The sequence below is a fragment of the Equus quagga genome, chromosome 21, assembly GCF_021613505.1.
Source record: "Equus quagga isolate Etosha38 chromosome 21, UCLA_HA_Equagga_1.0, whole genome shotgun sequence".
NCBI lineage: Eukaryota > Metazoa > Chordata > Mammalia > Perissodactyla > Equidae > Equus > Equus quagga.
This window is the reverse complement of record NC_060287.1, coordinates 19,872,335-19,896,386: the sequence shown is the minus strand read 5'-3', so window position 1 is coordinate 19,896,386 and position 24,052 is coordinate 19,872,335.

The following is a 24,052-nucleotide window of genomic DNA, read 5'->3' as shown; positions in this document are numbered from 1 at the left end:
AGGCATAATAAAAGTGGAAACAAATAACAAATGTTATATTATTTTTCCTTGGCATAAGAGAATCAGAATAGAATGGAATGCAGAAAAAGTGATATGAAAACTTGTTGCCTTCAGGTTAAAAAGTGTTTGCCTAATATGTCATGTGGAATTGTTCAAAAATAGATTTATATCTTTGGTAAGGTGATTCTATGAATCTGTCATTTATGTGATGAACTATTTGCATTCAGCAATTTAAAATGTATTATATAAGTTTAACGTCTTAATTAAATTTCACAAAAATAATTATTCATAAGTGATTTTGAAAATTTATTTAAGATTTTCCTATTCTTACATAAATAAACATTTAGTTTTAAAGCACAGGTTTTTAATGGACAAAAAGACAAATCTTAGTTTAGTAAGTTAAATATTTTAAAAATAAAGTCTCAAGTGTACATGGAAAGGAAAGTTATTTTTCTATACTTCAAGTTAATGAACATTAATTATAGTAGGAGGAAGAAAATGTAATTATAAAATCTCCAGAAAACTCAGCCACTGTAAGCATTTTCCCTACCTTCTTCCTGGGATTAATTCTAAATACCAAAGGCTTATCAAGTCATGTGGCATCATTGGAAAGGAGCTGCCTACTCCTGTGTGTCAATGTGTCCTGAAGTGGCTGCTAATCGGGGTACCATGACATCTCCTTGTTGGTAACTGTTAAAGGACCTACTACCAGACTGGATATCTGAATAAATGGATAACTGAGGCTTTCCTTCTTCCCATCTTCCCATCTTCTAAAAGTAAAAGACGTGTTTAGGCAGTATACTCAGGAGCTCTCAGGCCACCTAATGGCCATGGGAAGCTTCACCCATCTTCCATTTTTTGGAAGAATTTGAGGATCACTCCACTTTTATTCCATAAAGCAGACTTGACTTTACCATTTTTTCACCCTTGTGGTTTAGAGACTGTGTGCCACACTGTGGTGCCTCTGAGGGGAACCATGGCATTGGTCTTTGCTATCTCATTTCCCTAAGTTTGTCTGCTGCACCTGTGTCATTCTCCTTACGCTAACTTTGTAGTCAAGAGGAAGGTCTTTTGCTCAGAGACTCTCCCCAGTGACAATCTTCTCTCTCTCTTCTCCAATTTTCTCTCACACTTTCTACAACAGGGGTTCTTTATTGATTTGGAAAACTAGGTGAAGTGATAGCTAAAGACATGGCAGATGTTTAGCAATAAAATTCCCAGACTTCCCTCTTGTCTTCTCTTTTTTATCATTCTGTCATGATAACTTTCTCCCTAAGCAGAAGTGACTAAAATTAGATGCCTGGGCTAGGAAGATAAGCCTTAGTATCTAAACAAAAACAAAAACAAAACACCTCACTGAAACTCACTTAAAATAAGAAAATTCAAGATAGATTATTTTAAATACTTATCTTGGTCCCAGGCTGGCTTCCTAGGCATGCCACTTGCACAGTTATCATCAGTCCCTGTGATCAGAGGGACTCCACGCTTGGTTTAATACTCTACTATTGCTGTCTTGAAATTCATAATTTTTGAACAAGGATTTTCACATTTTCCCTTGTACTAGACCCCATAAATTATGTAGTTTTTCCCATTTGGTATCCTAGGGATTACAAAATAACAGATCAATTTTCAGGCCAAACTAGGATAAGCTGAAAAATTATTATAAGTAAAATAATTTTTCCATTAAATATGCAGTTATTTTCAGGAACTGTAAACAGAACCCATTTATTTCATTGGAAGTGAAAAACACAGTTAAACATCATAAACAAAACATGATACCAATGAAAGAATATTCAAAAACAATAATGGTTTATGTTTAAGCTGTCAGGGTTACCACACTCAGCTGCTCAAGATGCTCGCTGTACTCTCCCTTGATTCAGTGGCATTGATTCAGGATATTTGTTTCTGTCCTCACCCTTTCATTGTCCGGGAGACTTTGATGTCCATGTAGATAAACAAACCGTTGCCCTAAATCTGCCATTTCTTGAGTTCTTTATGTCCAGTGATATTTTTCACCGTATCATTTTAGCCATCCACTTAAAACCACACCCTAGAACTTATCCTTCCCTATTCTTCTCAGTAAAATAATTCAGAAACTCAGGTTTATATCTGAAGTGTCTTTTGTTCCATTTTGCTTGCTTAATTTCCCTCTATACCCTTTAAAATAATTAATGGAGGCATCAAAACATATCCATCATGACACTAAATGCTCTCTAATTAAAATCTAAATTAAAATACAGGGTTTTTCAAGTGGATTAAAAAGCATATCAAGTCTATTCATATAAAATACACACTGAAAACAAATTGGTAGGAAAGTATTCATAGAAACTCCTTGGCAAAAAGATGTGAGGTCAATTGAAAGGAAAAAAACCATAATATTTCCTTTTATCACAAAGGTAGAATTTTAGAAAAAAATTACTAAACGATTTAAAGACAGAAATTCATAGTGATTAAAATGTGTAATAATGAAAAAAATATAAGGAAGACGTGTACAGGTACCAAGCAATCAACATTTAAATTCCAGTGAAAAAATGACTGAGTAGTAGAAGCAAGTGACACCATTTCAAATTGCTTTTGGCTCACGAGGGGTGGACGCAGCAAATAAAAATGGGCAAAATGAATCAAGTTGGAGTTAAGTTAACGTAGGAGAGATTTGAAAATGATTATCTCCTTTTTCCTGACTTAAAACACTGAACATTTCAATTTTATCTAAAGAATTTCAACTTATAGCTTTAGAAAAATGCTAATATTTCTCATACAAACTCTTAGATAGGAATAAAATAAATTACTAAATATCAGAAAGATCTTTTAGTGATATTAATGAGTAATTATTAACCTAAAACATAAAATATTAAAACCATGTCCATGAAAATCATGAATTAGAGAAGAACCATGCTATTGCAATTATTAATGAGTATTATCAAGATGATACAATCAATGGAATAAGCTTAATAAAATTGAAATGATTATAAGAAAATTCAGCAAAATACCTTAACACTGGAAAAATAAGCAATTCCAGTTTAATAAATACTAAAATCAATAAAGAATTTTGGTGATCTGGTTAGATAACTGTTCAAAAGCAATATTTTCTTCTGTTCTGATAATGTGCACCTAAATATTGGAGTAGAAACTACATTTTCACTAATCAAAAAGAACAACTCTGCAATCTTGGACATAAATAAGACAAACCATCCAAATTAATAAAATAGTCAAAACTTATTGAGTATTACAAAAATATGAAATAAAAATTTAAAATATGCTCAAGGTTGGGAAGATTTAATACCATAAAACGTTACTTCTCCCCAAATTTACCATTTTACTATTTATTTCTAAACAATATTCTATTAATGCAGCCTGAATTGGCCTAAGGGTAAAGGGTACAAAGATGTGCATGCAAAGGCAAGACCCACCAGGCAATCTACTTTACTCACTAAAACCTGAAAATATGTCTGGTGTAACAAATCAGCCTAGAAATCTTCAGCAAGCGACAGCTCTGTGAAGGGGTTCTAACCACTCTGGTAGTACTAGGTCAGAAGTTGTCTACCATTTGGATTCAGGACACTTTAATTGCTCAACAATTATTGAAAGATAATTGTCCTTGTCTCGTGCAAAATGTCTTTGTTTATATGAGGCCTATCTATCAATATACTAAAATTTAAAACTGAGAAATTTAAAAATATCTATTTAAAAAAATAATCTCAATATTAACATGAATTATATTTTTAGGAAAATATATCTTCTAAAATGAAAATTTAGTGTGAAGAGTAGCATTATTAAATATTTTCACAACACTGTAAAATGTCTGGTGTAATAGAAAACAGCTCATTTTCGTAGTCTGCTTCACATTCAAAATGTTGCAGGATGCTACTTGATTGATGTATTTGAACAAACATATTCATATGACATTGAATAAGGAGCAAGTATTTGAACAGCTTCTTAAGTTAATCATGAATATTCCAATTTAATACTAGACCAAAACTTGACTAGTTGTAGTTTAAGCGTTAGTTACAATATGGAATCTAAAATCATTTCAGAGAACATTTGTTCTGTTTCCTTAAAATCTATTGATCTATCTTTCTCTGTGAAATTTTGTTTTGTCTATACATAATTTTGTAGTTATGCATTCATAATTTAAAAGTATAATTTTAATGATTCTACAGATCTTGCAAATATTGACATATTTCACTAAACACCATCAAGATCACATTCATTAATCACGACCAATGTCATCAGAAAATTCTTTAAGCGTTGAGATGTCAAGCTTAAGATGGCAGATCCAAGTTTTCCAAAATACTAATTTATATTTGAAAGCTTACATTTATGTCACTAGCAACAAATTTGTTCTTTTCCTTGAAAGGACAGGCTCACTTCATTCATTTTCAAAAAAAATTGGCCAAATACCCAAATGTGAACAGTCATAGTTTGCCTGTTCGTCGTTCTTGCAGAAGAGCTTTTCCTTGGTACAGTGATCGTACGTTGGTATGAAGCAGGAGTGCTTCATGTGTATTTCTCGTTTTGTCACATGGAATATTAAAAAGCATTGAGATTTAAGAAGATTAATGAATTAATATTTATGGCTTTGTCAAGGACATTTGTTACTGAAAGTGGCTTTTTAATGTTCTTTTTTTCCTATATCTAGTATTGAAGATCATGACTAGTAGGTTGACTTGTAATTGCCTCACTTTGGGCACCAGCAGTTTTGCCCCCCGTTGCTTTTGCATCAAACCAAATGTCAACATAGAGATAAAGGCAAATAATACAAACAACATCTTAGTATTATTATGAAATAGTTTTGGTTCTCACAGACCTCTGCTGATCTAGATATGTAAGGATAGTCACCTTTTGTTTTTTCTCTTCTCCCAGTTTCTTGATCTGCCTAACCCTAGTCTTACAACCTGTATTTCATTAAACCTTGAACACTGTTTATTCTCAAGGCCTGTCTTTGTCAACAATATCCCAAAGCAGCTACAAAATGATCAGTCTGGTTCCCAACTATACATGGGTCAAAGGGAGAACCTGCCAAACTAAACTAGAATTCCTTGGGTGAAGTATGGCAGTAGAGCCTTAACTGTGGGGCAGACAGAACATTCTGTCGCTTCATTCTCTCGAGGCTGTGTTCAAAACAGCATCTTGAACATGATGGAAGATCAAGTTAAGTGAGCACCTATAGTGACGGTTGTCATAACACAAGCTATTCTCTAGGGATCAGCTGCTGGAGGGAGAACATAGGTGCTTGAGTAGGCGTCAATCAAGGGTGGTATATTTTCATTTCTGACCTGACAAGAACAAGTAAAAATAACAGACATTGTATATTGTTCCTAGGGAAATGTGCCTTTATCATGATATTTCGATTTTGTATGTAATATTATATCTATTCTTTAGATTTTCTCAAAGACGATGGCCGATGTCCTTAATCACTTTATTCTTCCTCCTCCTATCTGAAAATTGGAATTGTAACACCAAACTATTGAAGAGTAGTGTCAACAATAAAGACCAATAATTTACATGATCAAAATTATTTTGAATCAAGGGACATCATTTTTGGGGTAGTATTAAAACGGTTTTGTTATAAAATTTTAATGTATTTCAGAGAAGAAATAATCCTCATCTTAGCAGATTTCATACAGAGAATACACTCCTGCAATATCCATTTTATGAGGGGAAGCTACTTCACCATATGTTCATGTAGTTCATTAAGCTTAAAGTACCAAATTGGCTATTCTAATTTCTTTCCTTTCTAACCTATAAGAAATCTTTATTAATAAAATATCTTTAATTTTACTAAAATGTATATTTTAGGCCAATATATCTTGAATCTCTATTATCTTGAAAACAACTTCTTTTAATTTGATTTTTAAAAATTTAACTAGTCTTTATTCTGCAAGCAGCTAATTTTAAATTGTTTAAGCTGATTAAATATCTTTTATCCTTTTTGCTATATAATTATCATATTTTCCATTTATCTACCTCTGCATGAAAAGCAACCTAGGATATTATCCTATAATATACACTTCCTGTTGCAATTTAATTTACACATTATTGCCATGTTTTAAGAGAAAACAGCAGGTTTCATAATAGCAATCGCTTTTCATAGCTACTAAAATTTTCAAATATCTTTAATTTTTTTACATTCATCCACAGGGGTTCAAATACTCATTTTCTGCCTGTTCCTTTAAGATTTGAGATCCACATTCACTTCACCCAAGCGATCAGTGATGTAATATCATATTCAGACATAAGAAAAAATTTTGCTTTGCCACTAAGAAGTATCCTGCATGCTCCTCAAAAAAACTTTCCTAAAAGATCAAGATGAAATTCAATTTCCAAGGAAGAAGATTATAACACCATTTTATAAAATAATTGCCCCAATAAAAATTAGTCATTGATTGCAATGTTAGGAACTATCAGTATGCATTTATTTCAACCTAAATATGCCTTCTTCCCAATAAGAATCACTTTCATATAATTATTTTGTGCTTTTACATTCAATCGACCATAAATTTATTTACATAATGATAAATCTATAAACAATATGTATTGTTATATTTTTTTTAATGTACGTGGTCTATATTGCTACACAGTGATGAACTGTGCTGAGCTATTCAGCTTCTCATTTATTTTCCTCAGTGTTTCTTTAGACCATTCAAAATTGCTTTGTGAAAACCTGATCAACTTATTTTGAAAGCTGTAACATTACATGGTGTGCGTATGCCACATTTTATCTATCCTTTCAAGAATTGAAGAACATTTATGGTTTTGCAGGTCTTTGCTATCACACACAGTACTCTGATGAATATTCTCACTCATGTCCTTTTTCATGACTATGCTAGAGTTTTATGGAGTATATTCCCAAGGGTAGAATTGTAGAGTTAAGGTTCACTAAATAATGACAAACTACTCTCCTAAATGGCTACTTCATTTCATGCTTTTGGCATCAGTGCCTGAACTTTTCCATTTCATCATTTCTGGCCTATACTTATTGTATCTATATTTTTGTTTTTAATATAAAGTGATATCAAATTGTTTCTATTTGCTTTTTGCTACACAAGTTTTTTTAGATTACTGTCTTAGTTTATATTCTTAAATTCTGTATTCAGTTGCATTTGATATCTTTCATTTTTTTTAATAAAATATATTTCAGGGGCTGGCTCCGTAGCCAAGTGGTTAAGTTTGCGCGCTCCGCTGTGGCAGCCCAGGTTTCGGATCCTGGGCGTGGACATGGCACCACTCGTCAGGCCACGTTGAGGCAGCGTCCCACATCCCACAACTAGAAGGACCTGCAACTAGGATATACAACTATGTACAGGGGTGGTTTGGGGTGATAAAGCAGAAAACAAAAAAAGACTGGCAACAGTTGTTAGCCCAGGTGCCAATCTTTAAAAAAAATATATATATTTTTCAAAACTTTCTCCTGATATAGTTGATATTTTGGATATAGGCCTTCAAGTCACTTATTTGGAAAGTTTACTGGTTATCTCCTATCTTTTTCTGTGCATAGGCCCTAAGTCCCTTTTTCCAAGCTCTGTGTATGTTGCTGCATTTGCTTCTATGTGGTGATGATTGTACTCCACTTTTGAATGTTTTTTTGAATGTTGGAATATTTTCTTGATGGTTTTAGTAGTTTTAGGTAACTTTTTTATTACATTGCTTTTGTCTGTAATACTTTGCGAACGTTCAATTTTTAAATTATAAATAGCAAAGTTTTATCTTATTTATTTTGTTCATATCACTTTTTCTATAATTCCTATTATTCATAGATTGGATCAACTACTTTGGTCCTGCTTCTCACTTTAGTCTTTTTCTAAATTGTGATCAAGTTTGAAAATGTTTTCTACTTGATTATCAAAAGCATTGGTTATTTAGAAGATAATGTATGTTACAAAGAAGGAAAGCATTTCAGGCTTTTAAATTATAATTAAAATGAACAAAGTCATGGCAGGCAGGGGCCTGTGTTCAAATCACCAAGACTTTGAGGTAGAAACAAAAACAAGTAAGAGGCATTAAAAACAAACTTCAGAATGTTACATTCTGTCAAAAACAAAAATAGCAGGGGCTGGCCCTGCGGCCGAGTGGTTAAGTTCGCGCACTCCGCTGCAGGCGGCCCAGTGGTTCGTTGGTTCGAATCCTGGGCACGGACATGGCACTGCTCATCAAACCACGCTGAGGTAGCGTCCCACATGCCACAACTAGAAGGACCCACAACGAAGAATATACAACTATGTACCGGGGGTCTTTGGGGAGAAAAAGGAAAAAATAAAATCTTTAAAAAAAAAAATAGCATAAAAGAAAATGGTATGTTGAAAGAATAACTCGGAGGCCCCTTTTAGAGTGATAATCATATTTCATAATTACAAAAAACAACGCAAAATAAGTGATTATTAAGGACAGAGCAAAAGATGGTCCATTTGTTTTTGCCTTGTAAAATTTAAGCATGAGTTTGGGAAAGATTTGTGGCAAATAAAGAATATGAGGCATACACTAGGTTAATGTATAAAAGAACTAAGTCCAACATAATCATTTTTATGTAGATTTGCTCAAAACTCTGCCTGTAAATTGATTATTTCACATCTATATTATCTCACAGATACTATTCATTGTTCTTACAGGCTGCAAAAGACTTCAGATAGTAAACCCACAGGTGACTCTAGAATCATTGACCTTAGGATGATGCTCGGCCATTTTAATTTGTATATGACTCAGTAGTTAATTTTGTTTAAAAAAAGAAAAGAGCTTTTGATTCTGGAGAGTGGGGTCCAAGATTTTGCATTCTAAGTCATTCCTAGATGCTACTGCTCCAGAACCACACTTGGGTTACCAAGGATTTCCAGCATTAAGTTCCTGTCAGATCCTTTCTTTTCCAGGAGTGAATGCATTCCCCAGAGGGTATCAACAGTTCAAGATTCTGCAGTGGCAACTTTTTGTTCACTACCTCCATCATAATTTGAAAGCAGAACTGTGTTCTTTTTTTTCAGTCCTGTGTACTTACTACTCATTTGATTATTTTTTTGTAAATACTTGTTTCATTTCACGTATACAATATCTTCCTCAATCTTATTGAAGGTATAACTCAAAAATCTTAATGCTAGTTATTTTTGTTACCATTCAATTAATTTCATAGTGAATTCTTTGTGGTTTTCACTTTATTGGTGAGGAAGATTGTCACTGACCTAACATCTGTGGCAATCTTCCTTTATTCTGTACCTGGGATGCTGCCACAGCATGGCTTGATGAGTGCCGTTGACATCCGTGCCTGGGTCCCAAACCTGTGATCCCTGGGCTGCCAAAGCAGAGTGCAGTAACTTAACCACTACACTACCAGGCCTGCCCATGGTTTTCACTTTTAATGAAATTTTGACACTTTCTATTTGCTTAGCAGTTTTTGAGGCAGTCTATGCATTCACAACTGGTCTGTACCATTTAAGTTAGATATGGGATCAGTCAGAACTCAGTATAGGCTCTACATGAAAGGATCAATTTCTGTATATATCTCATTTGAGAAAAAGTCTTATTTATATAAATAATGCATTTATTTTACACTTTAGAGTTCTATAGTTTGGGAATGGAGGAGGGCGTTTTCTACAGTATATCTTCACAAAATAAGATTTTGTTATCATAGATATTTATTCACCACCCCTTTTCTCATCTCTAATGTATGCTTTGTTTTTTCTGCTTTGCTTGAGTACTAAAATCAGGGACTTACCCTAACCTCACAGTTTTAGTAGTGAATTTAAATGTTCATTAGAGATGCAAATAGTTTAGTTACCCCAGGTCCTTATAGTCTCTCTTGAATGGGATCTTCAAAAATCTATGGTAAAGGTTTAACTCAAATTTCCTCAAGGTAATCTTTCACTTTTTTGATTGGACAGTGAGCTATTTCATAGTATTTAAATAGGATTCCACCCTCATTGTTAATAGTAATGATTCCTCATACATGGAATGTCACTAAATCTTATAAAGCATTTCCAGTGTGCTTGCAATTTTTCCAGATTTTTGTGTTTAATATTTTATTTCAAGGATAACATGTGATGGGCAAAGTGTGTTAGATATCTGTTAACTTGTCTGACTAGATTCTGTTCAAAATTATTCTTACTAGGGTGATTTTGAAGAAAGCCAAAAGGGTAGAGTTAATTTTAATCAAATTTTATTGTTAAATTGAGCACACATATTGGCTATCTATATGGTGAGCCACAGATACTTCCATTTAAAACATCAGACATAACTGCCTGCAGTACTATATTATACACATTTAATCACAAATAGCTCTTCTTAAATATTTCAATTGCACCTTTTAGATTTTCCCTATTGCTTTATTCTACTAATCATAGACCATTAGTGGCTGAGCTTTACATACTATTTTACTGAGCGTCTTTGCAGAGACTGCATTTCATACTGCCACCATGATAAATTAATAGCTAGCCTAAGGAGACGATTACTGCTGCTTGGATTTCTTAAGCCTATTCATGGTTGCTAGTGTGATTAGGAAATAATTGTTTGATTTATTTACTTATCTATGCAGCTTATAGGAAATGCTGTGCATTTGGCCATAACATATTTCTTAATGCACTCATGTGAAAATGTAGAATATAGCATAATTAAATCTCTCCATAGCTGACAATGGTAACTATCATCATTATATGTTGTTTGTCATCCACAATGTAAAACTAATCTGCAGGTTAAGAGAATTACAGAGTTTATCATTACTGTATTAATGACTGTATCTCAATTGCTTTATTTTTTGTTTATATATGCCTATGGATCTTGTGTAACCATGTGAAAAAGGTTTCTATAATTGTGATTTTCAGAGCATGTTCATGAGAAAAATGTTAAATGAAGCAAATGTTTCTGTTTGTATTAAGCAAATTCGTGTATAGAAAAAATATATGATCAATAGAATATCATGGACTGCTAAAAAATTTACTAAAAAATATATGACAGATAACTTACTATAGTTTGTCAATCTTTCAATTATATATTACCACTGTATATGTTTTTAAACTATAAAAACCAATCATTTTTCTTTCTTAGATTTGGCTATTAATTGATTTTATTATAAACTAATATTGCCATTTTAGAGAACCCAAATTGAAATATAAAAATATTTGCCCTTTATTCGCGTAGATATAGACATAAACTCTTTTTAAGTTAATGTTTCATCTGTAAATTCAGAAATTTTTATTTTTAATGCATTGTGTTGCAAATTTGAAAACCCACCTTAGAGAATTTTTGAAAATTGATGCATTTATACATTTATGAATTGTTGAAATTGTTGATTAACATCTAAGTATTAACTAATTGTTTGAGTTACATTCATAGTGACGATGGTAAGTTCAGTATTTTGCCATGCTTTCTAATATATTGACATTAAATGTTTTGTATAAACTTGTGGGATATTCTGACACTCCCACAGAGAGCCTTCTATAGTTAACATTAAATAGTGTAGACCATTTCTCCAAAACTTTTTGTTTTCACATGCAACTGTAGGAAACAGCTTTCTCATTCTGCTTCGTTTTTTCTCAAGTTTCACTTTCTCTCCTTAATGCAGTAATTTAAACAGGTAATGTGTCTTTAAATATAATTGTTTCCTCCTTGCCATTTACGTACTTCATATCTTTCTGTGATGTTTTTTCATGATTCAAACATAAATTACCTCAAATGAATACAGTGTTGACAATTTTTTCATGAGTTGAATTATCTATTTATAAAACAGTTAAAAATATCTTCAAATAATAATCAGTTATAAAGGGCCAACATCATTCAGAATTAAAGAATTGCACTGAAAGTTCTTTTTTTTTTAATTTACCAAATTGACAAAGTTTAAAAGAGAATTAGTCATATTAATTGATGCATATCTTAATCGACTTAAGCATGAAGCGGCTGGAGTGATACACTGCTGGTGCAAATGTAAATTGCTATCAATTTCCTGGGTTGCAGTTTAAAAAATTTTATCCTATTATAAAGCTTTAATAACCTTACTATCTGTGAAGATGAATAGTCATATACTTGTCCCTTTCTGGGTAAATTTTAAAATGAACAATAATGAAAAAATTACGTCACCACTGTAGCAAGATATCATCTACACACTAAAAGTATTTGAGATGTTCTGATAAATACAACATAGAGTGATATTGAAAAACATGTTTTTGCAAAATCTTTTTAGAGTGTCAGACAAAAGGAGAATCATGACATGGAAAAAATCTGAAGTCATTACAGAAAATCAGTTTACTCTGATTTCAAATATGTTACATATATTGATGTTTCCTATCATCATTATCTTCATCATCATGTGCTAGTTTTCTGTTGCTGCCGTAACAAATTATCACCGACAGTGGACTAAAACAACACACGTAGTGGGGAGGAAGAGATGGACAGGCAGAGCACTGAGGATGTTTAGGACAATGAGACATTCTGTATGACACAATAATTATGGATACATGTCATCATACGTATGTGTCCAAATCCATAGAATGTACAGCACCAAGACTGAACTATACCGTAAACTCTGGAATTTGGTTGATAAAGATGTTTCAATGTAGTTTCATCAGTTGTAACAAATGTAACACTTTAGAGATGTTGATAATGTAGAGGCTACACATGTGTGGGGGCAGAAGGTATAGGGGAAATCTCTGTACCTTCCTCTTAATTTTGCTGTGAACCTAAACTACTCTAAAAAAAAATCTTTAATTATTAAACAAAAACCATACAAATATACCATCTTCTGTATCTCAGAATCCGAAATGCATCTCATTGGGTTAAAATCAAGGTGGTGGCAGAGCTGTGTTCCTTTCTGGGAGCTCTGGGGAGAATCCATTTCCTTACCTTTTCCAGCTTCTAGCAGTCACCCACTTTCCTTGGCTCATGAGCTCCTTCCATATTCATGTTAAATATTTATAGTTGTCAGGGGGAAGGTAAAACTTGAAATTCCAGTATTACAAATTCTGGTATTATGATCTATTAGAGCTTATAAGCAAATGGACCAAAATATTTTTGTTTGTGAGACTCATATGGAAGAAAAGACACCATTCTACTTCAGGTTTTGAAATTTTCTCACACAGAAATGTTTTTGAGAGAAAAGATATTTAGATATTGCTACATTTTCATGGAGGCTATTGTTTGACTTTAATAATGACATGCCCTCTGTATTTGGTTTGATGTTAAGATAATTAAAAGGTGGGTCTGAAACTAGAATTTGATATGCTTTCCTGATGTTTTATCTATCTGTGGATTTCATAAGACTGTTTATTAGCAAATGGCATTGTCTATTTTGACTGTCACAAATTCCCTGTCATAAACTATTCAAAAGCATGCTACACTACTGCTTTATATATTGATAAATTTGGCCTCTAAAAATACATTTTGTGAATCAGATTCATGAATCCCTGGTAATACTGATAGTACTTCCACTGCTAAAAAATGATCTTTTTTGAAACTGTCCTTGATGAACTGAATGTGGAATGATTAATTTTGTTAGTAAATATATTTTAATGTCCTCTTCAACCACTATGGCCATAACTTGAGCTCTTGTCCTCATGAACCTTGAGTATTGTGTTCTTATTGATCTCCTCGTCTCCAGTTTCGAGAACAGCAAATCTATTCTTCATGGTGTCCCTGGGAAGTGTACCCTAACAGACCAGGTTTTAAAGTCTTTTAGAGGTTCCATAATTTCCTTGTCATGGCAAACAAAATTCCCTCTTCTATGAGCCATGTGTAATTTTTCATTTTATCTTTTTCCAATTCTCTTACCAGTTTACATTCCAGAAATGTAAAATTAATTATATTCCTTTTTATCATCAGATGCCCAGCAGAAGGAAATAGTTCATTCAAATAAAGTATTTGAGGAGAGTTTCTCACAGGGATTATTGACAAGTGTGTGAGCATGGGTACAGAGAAACTGTAAGGCATACTGCCACCTGCGCGGCTGCCACCATGGGAGGGAGCGGAGCATTACTACCCCCAGGCTTGGAAGGACAAGGGAGAGAGCTGGGTATTGGAACCAAAACCTGGAAGCAGACAGAGCTGTAACCATTTCCTTTATTAAGACCCACAGCTGTGCTCCTCCTGAGTGATCCTTTGTTAGCACTCTCCCTTAGAGATTATAATTATAGTTACAGCTATAGCCTACAAGGGCTCAGAACCATAAAGGGAGAAAAATCTGAGGAGGTAAACAGAATATCCAGTTCATTCCGCATAGTCATGGAGTGTTTTCCATGCTTTCATATGTGTTTCTCTCTTTCTAGAAGTGCTTTCTGTCCCTCGGTACACCACTCATCTGGTTGGCTACCTCATTTAAAACTTTGAAACACTGTGTAGGGATACTGTTTCTTTCACCAGCCAAGATGAAAGAATACATTATTTTTATTTCTCCCCACACTGTTTTCATCTCTTGTAACTTTTCATTTTATATTGGATTGTAAAAAAGTGGTTAACATTTGTACTTATTTTTACCTTCCTGCTGTTTTTGAATGTTTCCAGAGTTGGTACGATGAATAATAACTATTTTGATATCCTATCAAAATGCTTATTGATGTTGTATCTAATTTCTTATTTTTTAAATTTTTGTCAAAGGCCCTTTAAAAATTAACATAACAAATATTAGATAGAATATAAACTTCACAGCAAGTTGAAGTTGTAGAGTATGTTTTGAATGTGAAACTAGGGGAAATAATATCAGTTTAAAACGTTTTTCAAATGTGAATATATTATAATGTCCAAAATCGACTATTTCAAACTTCTGAAGCAGAGGAAAATAAAAAAGATGAAAAAAGTTAGAAACATACTTAAGGCAAAGAATTTGCCATGTAGCTTTGAAAGTCTTCATTTTGCATGGATTCTAATATAACGTTCCTCAAGGGAAAGAAAAAAATGATAATACCTATGGCCATAACTCAGAATGTCTATAAATTTGAACTTGGTTGGAGAAACTTGCCTCAATATTTCTTGATCATGGGAATGAGCACATTCTGGAGAGAGTGCCAGAAAAAGATAATATGATTAAGGAGCTGAAAATATGAATTATTTAAAATGATATACTCAGATAATAATTAATGTAGTAAAACTACAAAATTTCTCAAGCGATGTGTAAAATATGGCAAAAGTAAAAATAGTGCGTAGTAATTTTGTAATAAAATCCTTAATACATAGCATCATGTATAGGATAATACTTGCTAACATTGTTTCATAAGGAAGATAATGGGAAATATAGAAAAATTGTCAATGCTGCACTACTGTTAGAGCAGATTTGAGAAGAGAAAAAATGGGATGATACAAAATAAATTCATAAGGTGATATCATGAATATTCTCTGAATATTGTAATGCGGTCAATATTATATAAGTTCCCCATCATCTATAAACAAAAGAATTTAAAGACATTTATGTTTGAATGTCTCAATGTATATCCACACCTGTACCCTGTCAAACGTGTAGCATCTAGATCTCACTTTCTTTCCTCTGCAAAATATCTAGTCTTATACAAAAAATTGAGATTCTTATAAATTCTTATAAAATGCTACTGAATTTCAAAATTTATTTTCTGTGATTGTCTTCAATGCATTGACTGTGACTTTCATGTCGTAATGTTAAGTTTCTATAAGGAAACCTATTTTTTAAATGGAGATTTAGGGGCCGGCCCAGTGGTGCAGCAAAGTTTGCACTTTCCGCTTTGGCGGCCTGGGGTTAGCCAGTTTGGATCCTGGGTGTGGAGCTATGCACTGCTTAACAAGCCATGCTGTGGCAGGTGTCCCACATAGAAAGTAGAGGGAGATGGGCACGGATGTTAGCTCAGGCCAGTCTTCCTCAGCAAAAAGAGGAGGATTGGCGGCAGATGTTAGCTCAGGGCTAATCCTCCTGAGGGGAAAAAAAAAAAAAAGGAATTTTAAATTTCTGTTATTAAAATACGTAAATCTTTGCCTATTGCAACTAAGAAATTGGAGCTTTAAAATAAAATCAGTTATTTTATTTCACAAATCAGTTATTTCAGTTCACAAATAGAAATTGATCAGAATTTCATGAAATTCAACTGAATGACAATATTTGAGAAGGATTATCAAAGTATAATTTATGATGCTTGAACTACTCTTCAAACTATTATATTTTACTTGAGGTAACATTGGTTTCCAACATTATATAAATTTCAGTGTACATCATTTTATTTCAGCTTCTATACAGACTACAATATGTTCACTACTAAAGGTCTAGTTGTCATATGTCACCAAACAGATTTGCCCCTTTGTCCTTTTGGCCCTCCTTCCACTCCACTTTTTGTCTGGTAGCCACCAATCTGTTCTCTGTATCTATGTATTTGTTCATTGTTGTTGTTTTTATCTTAATATCATTGGCTTTCTCTGTCTGACTTATTTTGTATAGCATAATACCCTCAAGTTTCATCCATGTTTTTAAAAATGACAAGATCTCATCATTTTTATAGCTAAGTAGTATTCCATTGTATATGTATATATGTACACCACATCTTCTTTATCTGTTCATCTGTCATGGGCACTTAGGTTCTTTCCAAGTGTTGGCTGTTGTGAATAATGCTGCAATGAACATAGGGGTGCATGTACATTTTTGGATTAGTGTTTTTGTATTCTTTGGGTAAATACCCAGAAATGGAAGAGCTGGATGGTATGGTAGTTCTATTCATAATTTTTTGAGTAATCTCCATATTGTTTTCCATAGTGGCTGCATCACTTTACATTCTCACCAGCAATCTATGAGGGTTCCCTTTCCTCCACATCCTCTCCGACACTTATTTCTTATCTTTTTAGTAACAGCCATTCTGATGTGTGTGAGGTGATATCTCATTGTGATTTTGATTTGCATTTCCCTAAGAATTAGTGATGTTGAACATCTTTTCCTGTGCCTGTTGGCCATCTGTATATCTTCCTTGGAAAAACAGACTGACTGCCCACTTTTAAATTGTTTTTTGTAATTGTTGTTGAGTTGTATGAGTTCTTCACATATTTTGGGTATTGACTGCTTATCAGATATATGATTTGTAAATATCTTCTCTCAATTGGTAGGTTGTCTTTTCATTTTGATTGTGATTGCCTTTGCTGTGCAGAAGATTTTTAGTTTGATGTACTCTCATTTTTAATTTTTTTCATTTGTTTCCCTTGCCTGAAGAGGCATATTTGAAAAGATACCGCTAAGACCAATGTTAAAGAGTGTACTGCTTTTCTTTTCTTCTAGGAGTTTTATGATTTCAGTTCTTACATTCAAGTTTTTAATCCATTTTGAGTTAATTTTTGTGTATAGTGTGAAATAATGGTCTACTGTCATTATTTTGTATGTGGCTGTTTAGTTTTTCCAACACCATTTATTGAAGAGATTTTCCTTTCTCCATGATATGTTCTTGGCTCCTTTGTCAAAAATTTTGTTTCTGGGCGCTCTCTCACAGTTCCACTGATCTGTTTGTCTGTTCTTCTACCAGTACCATACTGTTTTAATTACTATAGCTTTGTAAGATTCTTTGAAAGCAAGGAGTGTAATGCCTTCAGTTTTATTCTTTTTTCTCTAGATTGCTTTGACTTTTGGGGGTCTTTTTTGTTTTATATAAGTTTTAGGATTCTTTGTTTTATTTCTGTGCAAAAGGAAACAAAAAGCTGAGGTAGGGATACTTATATCAGAGAAAATAGACTTTAAAACCAAAACTGTAATGAGACAAAGAAGGGCACTACATAATGATAAAGGGAACAATCCAACAAGAAGGTATAATACTTGTAACTATCCATGTGCCAAACATAGAAGCACTTAAATATACAAAGCAAATATTAACAGACGTAAAAGGAGAAATTGACAGTAACACAATAACAGTAGGAGACTTTTACACTCCACTTAAATCAGGTTGTAGATCATCCAGACAGATCAATAAATAAACATTGGCCTTAAATGACAGATCAGAGCAGATGGGCTTAGTAGGTATATATATATAAAACATTCCATCCAAAATCAGTAGAATACATGTTCTTTTCAAATGCACTGGAAAATTCTTCAGGAAAGATCATATGTTAGATTGCAAAACAAGTCTTTTTAAATTTAAGATTGAAATAATATCAAGCATCTTTTCCAACTACAGTGGTGTGAAACTAGACATCAACTACAAGAAGAAAACTGGAAAAGTCACAAATATGTGAAGATTAAACACAATGCTACTGAGGAACTATTGGGTCAACAAAGAAATAAAAGGAGAAATCAAAAAATATCTGGAGACAAATAAAAATATGACATGCCAAAATCTATGGATAGAGCATAAGTGGTACTAAGAGGGAACTTTATAGGAATACAGGCCTACTGTAAGAAACAAGAAAAATTTTAAGAATACATCTAAATTAAATAGAAAAAGAAGAGCAAACAAAGCCCCAAATCAGTAGAAGAAAGGAAATAATAAAAATCAGAGTAGAAATAAATGAAATGGACACTAAAAAGACAATAGAAAAAGAGCAATAAAACTAAGAGCTGGTTGGTTGAAAAGATAAACAAAATGGACAAACCCTTAGCTAGACTCCCTAAGAAAAAAGAGAAGGCTTAAATTAAATCAGAAACAGAAGAGGAGAATTACCTCAGATAACACAGAAATACAAAGGATCATAAGACAATGCTATGAAAACTATGTACCAAGAAATTGGATAATGTAGAAGAAAAGGATAAATTCTTAGAGTCATACAACCTTCCAAAACTGAATCAAGAAGAAGCAGAGAGTCTGAATAGACAGATCACTAGTAAGGAGATTGAAACAGAAATCAAAAATCTCTCAAAAGACAAAATTCCAGGACTGCATGGCTTCCCTGGTAAATTCTACCAAACATTTAAAGATAGTTTAAACCATTCTTAAGTATCATGAAATATTGATTTTGCCCTGAAAGTATTTCTACTCTTTTTCTGTGCTATAATTTAATGGATAATTGTATTCTCTGACTAATCACTCTAGGATTTTCAGTGCAACATTAAATAGAATAGCAGCTGCCTTTTAAAGCTTTTTTCAAAGGAAATGGCTTCTATGTTTCAACAATATGTATGATGCTTACTATAGATTTTTGCTAGATTCTTTAAGCAGGTAAAGAAAATTTCTTCTATTCCTAGTTTCCTAAAGTTTTTTTTTTTTTTTTTTTGGATGACTTGGAATTAAATTTCAGGAATTTTTTCTGTAAAAAAATCACATATTTCTTTTATTTTTAATTTACAGATAGGGTAGATTATAAAAATAGAGATCCTACGGTAACACATTCCATTTTTGAGTAAATATTTGATCACAGTGCCTTACTTTTTATTGGACAGTGTTCAGTACTAGCTACTAGTATTTTGCCAATGAGTAAGATTGGCCGGTCTTTCTCATTTCTTGTACTTTCTGGGACTCGTATCCATAGGAAGGACTCTTAAGTCTCATAAAATGAAATGGAGAGATCTCTTTTTAAAAAATTATTTGGACAAGTTTTGGTTAGAATGGATTCTTTCTTGAATGTTTGGAGGAGTTAACTTTTAAAACCTTGTGAGCAGGGTATATGAATAATTTGCATCACTGATCAAATGTTTTTAATGCTTAAACAATTCCAGCATTCTACATTTAGTAAAATTACATTGGATGAATTGCATATTTTCTTCTTCAACTGAATATTACAGTTTATTTACATAATATTGTTGGCAGAGCTTTCTTCTTGTCTCTGAATCTCTGCTGTAATTATTCACAAATCTCTTTCTCTCTCCCATCTACTATTATACATGCATTATATATTTGTGGCTGTTTCACTTTTTTCTTGATCTTTTAGGATTTCTCTCATTATTTTTAAATGACCTTTTTTTATACTCTATTTTCTCAATCATTAGATTTTGCTCTCAACTTTTTATTTATTTTCCTACCCTGTTTTGATTAGTCTCTTTTGTCTTAGACATCTTAAATTTTTTCAATATTTGCCCTTTTTAGTTCATACATTTTGCTTTCCTTCTTTTTAACTTTGTTACTCTGTTTTAGGGGTGTCTTTTCTAAAGAAGAGTGAAGTGTAATGCTTTCTATCTAGTCTCAATATCTATTATTAAAAACATTTACTCTGATTACATTGGTTATGATTACTTTATGTGTATATGTATTTATACCACCTTTTAATGTTTTCTATTCTTCCTTCTACTGAATTCACTCCATTGTATACTGCTATCTTTGTAATCCCAAAGTCCATTTTTATTCTTTCAGTAACAGTTCTAATATTTTAACATATGAACCTCCCTCCAAATTCAGCAAATATATTTACTCTCCTTCCAAACAATACTAGAAATGTAAAGGACTTTCTCACCACCCTCACCTCCCCTGGAACCAATTAATGTGTTTGTATTGTTCTGGTAACCAGTAACTTAGTCTGGTCCTTTTGAGTATCCCTGTAATTTAGATACTGTTTTGTGAGTTTCATACCATCTGTTGATATTTTGACTTAACCAGGGGTTAACCAATTTCTGTGATAGTCTTTCTATGTTGAATTTCAGATATTATTTTTGGGAACATTGCCCCTTTCTTTTTTTTTTTCAATTTATTCACTAATTTTTAAATGAGCATTTTACAGTGTTAAATTGCTTTTTATTTTCCTGAAAATGTTTGTTTTGCCTCACTTCAAAATTTTTAATTAAATTGATTCCTGTAGCATAGTGGATATGGCAGGATTTAATAAAACCTGCAAACAGTAGAGAGGCCTAATTTTGATCAACTGTAGATATAAGTGGGCAACTGCACAATAGTAAAAACTTCATACATAATAACCAGAGCAGCTGGAGCTGAATCTGTCCTTCTATAAATGTGACATTTATGTTCTATTGCACATGCTCACTGGTTAACAAATGTCTGAAACCAACTTTCAGAGGGTATTCTGCCCTCAGTATCTCTGCAGAAGGCGCATTGTGAAGCTTCCAGTGGAATGAGGGAAGAAACTTCCGTGTAACCCCTGACAAGCCATGATTCTGTTGTTCTATAACAACTATTTTCTGTCAAATATAATGGATCCTTCAGAGACCTTTGCTATTGTGCATTTGTCCTGCAGTAAGTACACACTGCTATTGGATCAGCATTTTCTTTATAAATCTTGAAGATATTTTCTCATTGACCTTTCCTTCTGTTTTCATTGTTGAGAAGTCTGCTGTCAATCTCACTATCATTCTTTGTGGGTAATCCATCATTTCATGCTTTATGTTACTCTCTAGTTTTACTACTATCTTAGTAACTAAAGTATTTTTATTTGTATTGATGGGGGGATACTGTGATTTCTGAACCATGGGTTTCTTCAGCCCTAGAAAATTCTCAGAATTCCAGCAAGAAATCATGGATGGAATTAGCTCCTTGTCATCTTCTTAATGTTGACTTGCTTATTTCCCCTCACCTTTCCCCTAACACTACTGATTTTAAGTCAAATTATAAAATAATATGAAAACTAAAAATGCCAAAAACCAAGCTGTTCGTGTATGGAACTCTGGATTCAGAAGTGAAGTATGCCAGAATTACAGAAGTAATAGCTTCACTCTATGTAAACATGATTTCTTTTAATAAACATTCTAGAACATAGCTTTATTTTTTCTCCTTTAGAAATTCTAATGGACAAAGCCTCAAATTCTCATTTATTGTGCTGCAATATTCCAGCAATTTCACAATTTTTGACAAAATCTCCTACCCAGGAATGAATTATTGTAGGTAAAATGTAGAATAACGTTAGTATTTATTTTTCCGTATAACACTCCTTAAAACTTTCAAAGAATAAGAACTCATTTTCTGATAAATGTTTCTGATCATTTTTAAATTCTTTTCTTCCAACTTTTCTCAATTGTCATTTCTTCTTTTATGTTCTTGTTAATAATTTTTCCTAAAAATATTGTAAAAATCCTACTGGGGATTGTTCTCGCAATACAGTCTCACCATGTATTTTAATGTGAGGAATCAACAATACTATGTGAAAATCGTAAACAAAAGGGGAGAAATTGCATCTTGATTTTATGCAATATTTCTGTAGAAAAAGAAATACTTCTGTAACATACGTATGTACAAAAAAGGTAAGATGATGAATCTGTTTGAAATAAAATATCTAGGGCCAGCCTGGTGGTGTAGTGGTTAAGTTGGCATGCTCTGCTTTCGTGGCCTGGGGTTTGCAGGTTTGGATCCTGAGCACGGACCTCTACTCTGCTCATTAAGCCATGCTGTGGCAGGCATCCTACATGCATAACAGAGGAAGATTGCCACACATGTTAGCGTTAGCTCAGGTCAACCTTCCTCACAAAAAAATAAAAAACATAAATAAAAAGAAAAGTAAATATCTAAAGTGTGATTTCTCATATTTAAGGAAATTATTAGAATCATAGAGTGCATATGCCGTACAAAAAGACCAGAGGAATTGCATTTTAAAAACGAAATGGACACTGATGGGACTTGGCATTGTCTCAATTAAGAATACAAGAGAACATTATTAGAAAGTTTGTGGACTATCAGTTTTAAAGGAGTAATAACGGGAACAGAATATCTGCCAGGAATATTTTAGATTTGGAGCATGAGATGAGGCAAATGCCTGAATATCAGGACATTCCTCCTAAGTCTGGGAGTTGATGTTTACTTGGAAATGATTTCACATGCCAACTAATCTTTGCAAGAACTTCTCTGAACATTTGTACAGGGAAAACACCTGAATTCCAAAGTCTAAGATGGAAATCAAATGTAGTTTTACTCAGCTTAAGAGGCCTTTTGTTAAAATCCCTAACCACAAAAGCTACTAGTAAAAGCGAAGACAACTGTTTGACAGATTTAATCTGTTTTTTGATTTTTCTTTTGCCGAACAAACTATAATGAAACTGTCACTTTCCTTCTTACCTTTTTTCTCAAATGACTACCAGGCTGATTTCAGTTGGTATCCCTCAATTTTGGAAATAGCTCTCTCTATTACTGTGATTATTTCTAAAGCTTGGGATAGTATTCATTTTTACATGGACTTAGAATGAAAAAAGCTTTTGTCTTATTGTTGTAAAGTAAGATATGAGATAAATAGATGGCAAGAGGAATAGAAAAGGTGAGTGGAAGAGGAGAGAGAAAGCAGATTGACATGTGATTGTTTAAATGAGCTATAATAAATATGATATTATAAAAACTAAGCTCTTTCTAAAAAAACATTAATGGTGCAACTGGCAGAGGGTTAGTCATTGATGATTAAGTAGATAGGAACTAAAGTGTTTTTTTCCTTTTTGCATTTACTGATTATAGCTTTTAGCTGTTTAACCCACCCATTGTTAACTGTGCTGCTTAGGCAATATGCTATCTGACTCCCACCAGGCTCCTATAGATAACAGTTCCCTGGAGCCTGGGTCACCATGGTAATGGGTGTGTGAGCTGTTTTTCAGGAATTAGAGCTCCTTGTCCACTTCGGGATGGTTGAGACCACTAACTCATCAACTGGGCCCACAGAGATGTCCAATAGGTGACCTTTTGATGTCAAGAGGCTAAAAACTCCACCCTCCAATCATGCTAATGCCACCATTTTGTGAACATGGGTCCTGTGAAGAGGCATGGAGTCTGACTACGCTTGCGCAGATCATCAATTACCTCACCTCTCCTCACCTCCAATGACCTATCTCCACATTTCGGACCACCTTGCCCCCATCCCATAAATATCCCTGAGTCCCTGTTTTCGAGGAAGCAAATTTGAGGCTCATGCTCTTGCTTCTTCACATGGCTGCCTTGTGAGTAAATTCTCTTTCTGCTGCAATCTTGTCATCTCAGTGTTGGGCTTTCTGGTCGGTGGGCAAAAACGAACCTGGTTCAGTAACGGTGGCAACACATATCTTTAAAACATGAATACAACATCTTCCAGCCCTAATTTGGATTTGGTGAATGATTTGAGGCAGGCGTCTACCTCTTCTAAGTTACTAACATTACAAAGGAATACTTCTTTTAAGAATATTACAATTAAATATATATTACTAAGAAATGTCTAGCTGCAAAAGATTGTGGGTGCTAACAGCACTACTTTGCATTTTGTTAAGCTCCATTTGAGATACCATATATACTGTGCATGACTTAATCTGGGATGAGAGTAGAAATCTGTAGCT